General features: G+C 27.7%; 1 pseudogene; it reads left to right on the top strand.

Moving 5' to 3' along the window:
• Nucleotides 1-4,214: 4,214 nt before the first annotated feature.
• On the top strand, nt 4,215-4,805 carry LOC148784812 (berberine bridge enzyme-like 8 pseudogene; annotated as a pseudogene).
• Nucleotides 4,806-9,488: the final 4,683 nt, after the last annotated feature.

The raw sequence follows: 9,488 nt of genomic DNA, 5'->3' as shown, positions 1-9,488 counted from the left end.
ACATTAATGGAGCTTAATTGATATAATTAATGTTTTATATACATTAATTATAATTTCTACGTCAAAGTTGTCGACTTGAAATAATGAAAAACTATAAATACCTCCCTTAAATAAAAAATAGTTATGTAGTCCCTAAACAGTGTATTCAATATTATTATTTCATCCTTGTTGTTTTTCAAAAAAAATTTAAAAAAATTTGTGCATAGGTAAAACAAATAATCAAGAGGGAATATTAGTTCATAAAAATAGTTTATAAAAATTATAAAAATATGTATAAAATAATCTATACTATTATAAAAGAAAATCTTTTGTCGTACCATTATTTGAATACTCAAATTTACCCTTAAATTCATTTCTTCCCCTCAAAATAAATTTGGTTAGAATAGTCATTTTTAAAAATTTTAATAATCTCACAATTTTACAAAAATAAATTCTCTTATCACTACTCCATATTCCTCTCTTTGCAAACTTCTCCATATTTGTTTTTCTTACAAACTTCTATATTTATAAGGAATAGTTATATATACACCCTCTTACATATTGTCTTTTTACACAAACCACCCCTGCCTTTTTAAAAAATTACAAAAATTATTCCTGACAGCCTTTAAAACTCCGAAAAGCCCCTGTTGCATCAGTCAAAGATTAATTTAATTTTTTAATGGCAGAAATGCCCAGGGGTGTTTTGTAATTACCAAAAGTAGAGGGTGTCAAAGTAACATTTGTAGGAATGAGTAATATGACGCGTTATATTTTTTTATTATTTAAGCTAATTTTTAATTTTAATATTAATTATTTTATTAATTTTTTAATTGAATCTTTATATAAAATTATATTTTTAATAATTATAATTCAATTAATTACTAAAGTATAAGTTTAAATTACAAAAATAACACACTTTTATAAATTATTAAAATTAAAAATTATTTATAATTAAATTTTATTAAAATTAATATATTACAATTTAAAATAATTTATGCAGTTTATATAAATTATAATAGAATTAGTACAATAAATAATTTATTTACTAAGAAATATGGAAATTATTAAATTATTTTTTTAAAAAAATTATTCCTTCTTTCGGCTCCTATCGTCATGCCCACCCACAACTATTGCCTGTGCCCTCGTTCTCACATCCCCGTTGCAGTCTACGGCCTCGCCCAACTTGTACCCAGCCTTTCATCTTCCTCTGCCATCGTTAGCCATAAAAATATGCATGTATAAATATGTAAATATATAAACATATACATATAAATAGGTCTGATTATATACATATTTATATGTTTATATTGTATAAACATATATACATATATGTATAACTTATTAATTTCAATAAATTTAGTTGTAAACAAAAATAAAAAGTAAATATTAAATTTCAAGTATATAAAATAATTTACACAAGTGTGATAATTTTTTATTTTAAATTTATAAGCTAGTAACTAATTTATATTAATATAGTAATTAAATAATTTAATATTTTAGTTATTAAGAGGTGTAATTTTGTATACAGATTTAATAAAAAGTATAATAAAATAATTTAAATATAAATTAAAAATCAGTATAAATAATAAAAAAAACTATACGGGGTCATATTATTCATCCCTATAAACATTGCTTTGGGACGCCCTTCTACCTTTTAGTAATTACAGAGCACCCTGGGGGTATTTCTATCATTGAAAAATTAAAGTTTAACCAAGTCAACAGGGATAATTTGAGGTTTTAAAGGCTATCATGGGTTGTTTTCGTAATTCTTGAAAAGACAAGAATAGTTTGTGTAAAATGACAATAAGTGAGGGGGTGTAAATATAATTATCTCTATTTATAATAAACTTATAATTTAAAATATATTTTATCTCTGTCACCTCACCCACGCTTCTTTCTTCTCACAAACCCCTTTTCTTTCTTATCACAATTCTTTTTCTCTTCAACTTATATAATAATTTTTTTTATATGCTCACGAGAATTACATGTAACAACAACAAGTAATTTATAATCCTAAAGAGTATTTTGGTCGGTTCATAATAAAAATTGGATGAAAAAATATTGAATAGGCTCCTTGTTAGACAGACGTTAAAATCAAGAGGTATTTGTAATTTCTCGAGCAATAAGGAGATATTTTATTATGGACTAAAAATTGTGGTAAATAATTTTTATTGATTACGGTTACATAAAATTATTACAAAAATATAGATTTTCCACCAAGAAAAAGTTATTTGCTATGATAAGAGCTATGGTAATAATATTTATCATGACATATATTTTAGCCACCCTCGCAAAGAACAGCCAATAATTGTTGCATAACCGTGGTCAACAATTATTTCCTACGATTATTTTGTTTTAAATCATTACAATTAATCATAGTTAAATATTGTATTATTTGTAGTGGTACGAGAAGGTAAACTAATACAATTAAAAGCTGAGGGGATGAATAAGTAAGACAAGACTACCGTAAATGAAAAAAAAAAAAAAAAGAAAGAGCGAAATTTTACTCTTATAATTATTCATTCAACAAATTGGAATAAATATATATATCATTATGTAAAATAATTTATTTTTACTACATACGAATTACTTTTTATATTTATCATTTTGCCCGTACTTACTCATATTAATCTTTTTCTGTATTATGATCATGATATGATACACCTAGATCAAAACTTCCCTTATGATATAATAAAATATAATTTTGTTCATGATAAGATATGATTTCACAGTCCATTTAAATGCATAGCATGGGACACAAGCTAGAATTTGTGTGTGTGTACGTATATATATATATATATGTATATAGCATGGGACAGACGGTAGAAGTCTGCAGAAGTACATCATATTCCTGATGATGAAGATAATCTTATATATATGTCCTCATGATGAAAGCAGAACACCTCGCGACTTTCATTTCAATGAATAGACCATCAGCACATGCATTTTTATTGAAATTACGTCCGACAGCATTTCCTTGATAATTAGTTAACTGAATTAGCAGACAAAATTGGTTCTACATTATCTGTTAAGTTAACCAATCTCCAAAAAATCAAAGATACGATTTGATTGCAAGCTTGCTAAATTTGGCATTATACAGTCCATTTAAATACGTCCAAAAAACACATCGGTTTGCGCGCTTAATTGATATATATATATATATATATATATATATATATGCATGCATGATTCTCATTTGGTTGTTTTATATACATTAATTAATGTTGCTGTGTTTGGTTAATTGTATTGAAATTAGATGACAATTAGTCTCATCTCCTAGGCTGGTCCTTTTAATGAAATTATAGGTTTTCTAAGTAATTCATTTTACTTTAACACCCCTCTACCTTTTGTTAATAGTGTAGATTATTTTATATAGGGGAAAAAATGGATTTAAGGGTAAATTTGAGTATTCAAATATTGGTACAATAAAAAGTTTTCTTTTGTAATAGTATAGATTATTTTATATATTTTTTATAATTTTTATAAACTATTTTTATGAACTAATATTCCCTATTGATTATTTGTTTTACACATGCTCAAATTTTTTTACATTTTTTCAAGTAACTTTTTATTTTCTTGAAAAACAAGGGTGAAATAATAATGTCCACTTCACCATCTAGGAACTACATAATTATTTTTTATTTAAGCAGGTACTTGTAATTTTTGAAACAACGAGTGAGTAATCATAATTATAGCAAAGTTTCGAAAAGGCAGTTGTAATTTACCTTAATATTAAAATCAAAACATTTCAACAAAGGTATTAAATTGTATAAGGTTTTTGAGATTTTAGTTAATAAACGGGTAGGGGTTTTTGAAAATAGTGGTAAAAACATCCTTTAATTTGGTTTTATAATAGTATGGATAACATAACATTATTTCATTTATCGAGTATTTCAAGTGGACAATATTGACATAGAAAATCTATAATTTGATGACAAGGAGATGAGAGTAATTGTCATCTAATTTGATTACAACTAACCAAACACAGCAATCAAACCGTATCTTTGATTTTTTGAGGTGTTTAAAGGGATTGCTTAACGTAAACAGATTATGTAGAACCAGTTTTGTCTGCTAATTCAGTAAACGTTGTAAAGAATAATTTTCAATGAAATGCGTGTCCGGAGCTCATTTCAATGAAAGTCACGGGGTGTGCTAAAATGAAAATTATTGATGTTGCTAATTTCAATGGTGTATTTTAATTCATCAGACTGCACGTTCCTACTTCAAATGGCAACATGTACGGAATTGCCCAGTTTTGGCGTAATTATTGGTTGGATGTTCCAGAAAAAGTTACTGTTTTCACAATTCATAGGGATTTGTGGCAAAATGCCACTCAACTCGTTCACTGCTGGCAATACGTCGCACCTAACTTCGATGACGATTTATTCCTCAGAGTAACCGCTACAAGAAACACCAGCAGCTGGGATGGAAAGATGACAATTCGTGCAACATTTAACTCAGTTTTCCTTGGTGATACCGACAGTCTACTTGCGATAATGCAAGAAAAATTTCCCGAATTGAGCTTAGTAAGAGAAGACTGCACAGAAATGAGCTGGATCCAATCCATCTTGTACAATACCGGAGTGCCCATAGATTCACTTGTACCTTTGATCGACAGGTATCAAGATGATGTAGGATACTTCAAAGGAAAATCAAATTATTTGCAGGAACCAATTCCCATAGAAGGGTTTGAAGGCATATGGAGACGTTTCTTTGAACCAGAAGGCAAGTTGGCACAGTTAATGTTGGCCCCATATGGTGGAAGAATGGCTCAAATTCCTGATAATGCAACCCAATTTTCTCATAGGCTGGTTATCTTTACATGATCCATCATATGGTGTATTGGGAAGCAGAAGAGGCAGCTTATGAAGACAAGTACATAAATTGGATTAGAAGACTTTATAATTTCGTGACTCCTTATGTTACATCGAACCCACGGGGAGCTTACTTGGGTTATAGAGATCTTGACATTAGAGTGAATAACAATGTAGGGTCGATAAGTATTGAAACAGCAAGAGTTTGGGGTGCCAAGTACTTCAACAACAATTTTGATCGATTGGTTCAGGTGAAAATGAGAGTTGATCCAGAGAATTTCTTTAGGGATGAACAAAGTATTCCCCCACAACTAAGCAGTCCCCCACCACCACCACAGTCGACTGGGAAAGAGGACATATCTATAAGATTATATCCATCAGGAGGAACATGATGTGGTTCTGCAGACTACTACATGCTTTCTTTAATTTCATTTCCTTACTGCTTTGTTTGTGAATAAAACATTGTAGATTGTCAAAATAGGTGACCGGCTTGCCAATTTAGTTGGCTTCTTGTAATCTGTTTTGAACAATCTTTTTAAGTTAGTTGGTTTCTTGTAATATCTTGAACAATCATTTTCGGTGTAATCTATTTTGAATAATCTAAACTATTCAAGTCGATAATCGTCAAGAGAAAGCATTGAAGGGTTTTATAAAAACTTTCACTAAGTATTGTATTCATATTTTGAGTATCGCATTTCATCAACGATAGACGTTCACGACGTCTATGCACTTTAGTGGGTACTTACTAATGGATTGTCTAGTTCATTGAACAAATTCATAGGAGTTATTATATGGAAACCACGTAATATAATTAATATAAATAAAACTCTTTGGGGTGTGATAGTATTGTAATTAGTCTTTTGACTTAAAAAATCACAATAGCCTTGTTTATTGGCAGTTGTATCTTGATCTTGGTTGATATAGTTTCGTGTATACATGGTTGTTAAAAAGCCCTGAATCCTTGCAAACAAAACATGCATGGACTTGGTTTGCTTTCAAAAAAGGATCTATCGACCATCATAAGATGACACTGATATGCTATGTTGTCTAGGTTGTGTACTCTATAGAAGTTTGTGTTTACGTTTGTTGATCAAACAGGACACGAGTTTTCTATGTTGCTGTAGGAGACACACAAGTAAGTGAATTCATGGATATCAAAGTCTATGATGGAAATCAATTTCAAATTTTATATCTTAGACTTTGATAGGGAGATGGCTTTATGAAAGGGCCATATCTACGTTATACGCAGAGTTGTCAGGTTCACATAATTAGTTTTGAACTTGGTTTTATTAAACAAAAATAGCATGTTAATAAAAAAAATAAACAAATCAAATAGTTTCTACAACTTTATTTATTTTTAATCAAATCAAATAATTTTTTTGTATAATTTTTTTTATTTTTGACCAAATAATTATTTTCATTTGTTAATAACATGAACTAAACATGAATTGTACAGTTTTATTAACATGAAATGTACAACTTTTTTATTTGCAATTAGAAAAAAATTTATACTTTCCTTAACTCACTATAAGAAAACAGGGTATCAGAGACCAAAATTTAGAGACGGAACAAATCCGTCTTTATCAGAGACGGATTTAGAGACGGAAATCCTTTTTATGATAAATTAGTAATTATTTTTCTTTTAGAGACGGATTTATAATTTCGCTAAATTCCCCGTCTCTGATACTGTTAAATGATTGTTTAAAAATCGAGATTGCTGAGACTTGGTTATATCCGTCTCTGTTTCCGTAGCTAATTGTTTTTTTAATTTAGCCACGGAAATTTCCGTCTCTGATTTTCTAAATAGGATTTTTTTTATTTATTAAAATATTAAAACACAAATATAAGAAATTTTTTATTCATGTAATAATAATTAAGTTGTAATTATATGACATGATAATATATATATTTGTATAATTATAATGTATTTTTATTTTTAATTAATTACAATAAAACAAAAGTAAACTTTTTATTATTTTTTTATTTTATATATATTTATTTTTGAATTTTTTATATATTTTATTTTATATTTAATATTTGATAAATTTTATAATAAAAAATGACCATATATTATAATTATTAATCAATATCATATATTTTATTTTGGATAATAATAAATTATGGTACTTTTATTTATACATTTAATCTTTATATAAAAATAAATTTAATCAACAACTTAGTAAATTATATTTTTTATAATTAAAATTATTATTTAATATGACATATATAAACTTTATGTTATATTTTAATATATATTTGTATTACGTTATATTTTTCTTAAATTGACAAGTAATTCATTTATAATTTTTTATTATTTATAAATTTATGTCAAAATTTAGTAATTCCTATGAATTAATCAAAAAATTATAATAATAATAATAATAACAATAACAACAACAATAATTATAATGATGATGATGATAGTTGACAATTCTAATTATTATTTTATTTTATATATAATGAGATTAAAAAGTTTTAATCAATAATTACGATATCTTAAAATCTGGGCACCTGATTCATACGAAATTTAAATATATACAACACTATGTCCATTAGATCATATCGGACGGTATGATTTAAAATCACATGGTCTGATTTAACGATACACCTTCTTGAATTATTACTCTTATGTTTCGAGTACGATATCTCGACATCCGTATATCCAATAAGTCTAAAATTTTACCAAATGTATTTTTTTGTAAGTTTTATCATATCTAACGGTCTTATATGAATTTTGATGGCCAGATTAACCCATGTTGTTCAAAAATATAAGATGATAGTTATATCAATGTTATACTAACATTTATAAATATATAAATTTTGCAGAGTGTGAACGTATATTAATTTCAACTATATCTATGTAAAAATTTTATGATTTATGTCTCATGATTTAAAATAATAATAATAATAATAACAATAATAATAATAATAATTATAATAGTAATATAACAATAATAATAATAATATAATAACAACAACAATCATAATAATAATAGTAATAATAATAACAATAATAATAATACTAATACTAATAATAATAGTAGTAGTAGTAGTAATAATAATAATAATAATAATATAATAATAATAAATAATTATACAAAAAGTCAAAAATAAAAAATTCACCTCTTTCTCTCTCTTGTTAATGTTCTTCTTCCTCCTCCTTTCTCACTTTGTTTTTCTTTCCCATTCCTTCTCCTCTTTCTTCCCCAAATTTCTTTGAACCCTAACTCCAAACTCAAGCAACGAGGACGGCAGGTCGGCAACGGCTTCCATCTTTGTCCTCTCATTTTTTCTCCAAACCCATCTCTTAGAACCCTAGCCCCAAATTAAACTCACGGCAACAAGGACGGTAAATCGGCAACGAGGAAGGTGATGAGTACGGCTTCTCCAGGTAATCCTTATTTCTTTGTTGCATTTTACTTATTCTTCTTTATTTTGGGTTTGTTGGAACTCTGCTAAGGTGAGAAGAAAATTGTACTCTGGCTGTGTACGTCCCATTTTGAGAGAGTATTTTCAGTTAATAAAATGATCTTTTACTTGATTTTGGCTTGATTTGATGTTTTTCTGAAGTCATTGAAATCTGAAAAGGGCATAAGTAGATACTCGGATATTCATTTCACAAATCTGGATATAATGCCTTCTTGAAATGAGTGTGGTATAGTTATGTAATCCTCCTTTTGGATTAAGCATTTAGCAGATAAAGCAAAAGCATCAGGAACCAACACGATGAAATTCTGCTTTGAGGAATAAGCAACCATAAGAAAAGCTTTGAGTGTGTTTATGTATAAGCAAATGTCTAGTGTATTATTTATGTGTTTGAATTTGTTGTTGCTGTTTCCTTTGAAACAAAATAAAGATTATAAACATATATATAGGATACTCTCTGTAGAAGAGAAAAAGAAGGAATTGCTTTTTGTATACTGGAATCTAGGTTGAAACTTCTTTGCTTGCAGTTTCATTTTCTTTCATGATCAGTGATGTATTTAATTTTATTTATTTATTTATTTTTATAAATAGTGATGTATTTTAATTGATTGAACCAATTTCCTTTAAGTTCTTTTCCTACATATTTATATTATGAGGATCAAAGAACCAATGCAAATTGCAAATATTCTGTTGATCTGTATTGTATTTTGACTTTATGTTTGTTGACTTGGGAGTAGACATTGATATTATTTGATAGTATTGGATGATGACATCAATTATATTAGTGTTGTTGTATTATGAGTATTTTTTTTGTTAATATTTGTTGTTCTTATTTGGAAAATTCAGATTTTGGTATTGATGGAATGTATATTTGATGGTATAATGAACATGATATTAATTTGGGTATAGAAATTAAAAATCTGCCCAAAAAAAACCAAAAAAATTAGAGACGGATTAGAGACGGAAAATTGTAAGGTTTTAGAGACGGAATATTTTCTTCACTTCAGAGACGGAATTAGAGACGGAAATCATTTTACCTATATCGACGGAATCAGAGACGGATTATCTACAGAAATCAGAGACGGATTACAGGTAAATTTTCTTCTTTTTTGGCGACAGAATTAGCGACTGAATTTCCGTCTCAGATTTAGCGACGGAATATTTCTGTCGCTAAATTTGTAGCGACGGGGCCTTCACCGACGTCAGCGACGGATTTTTCCGTCTCTAATTTGTTTTAGAGACGGAAATCCTACTTTTAGAGACGGAAAT

The sequence above is a fragment of the Sesamum indicum genome, linkage group LG12, assembly GCF_026168435.1.
Source record: "Sesamum indicum cultivar Baizhima isolate 11 linkage group LG12, ASM2616843v1, whole genome shotgun sequence".
NCBI classification, from domain to species: Eukaryota; Viridiplantae; Streptophyta; class Magnoliopsida; order Lamiales; family Pedaliaceae; genus Sesamum; species Sesamum indicum.
This window is presented reverse-complemented; position numbering and strand designations above follow the sequence as displayed.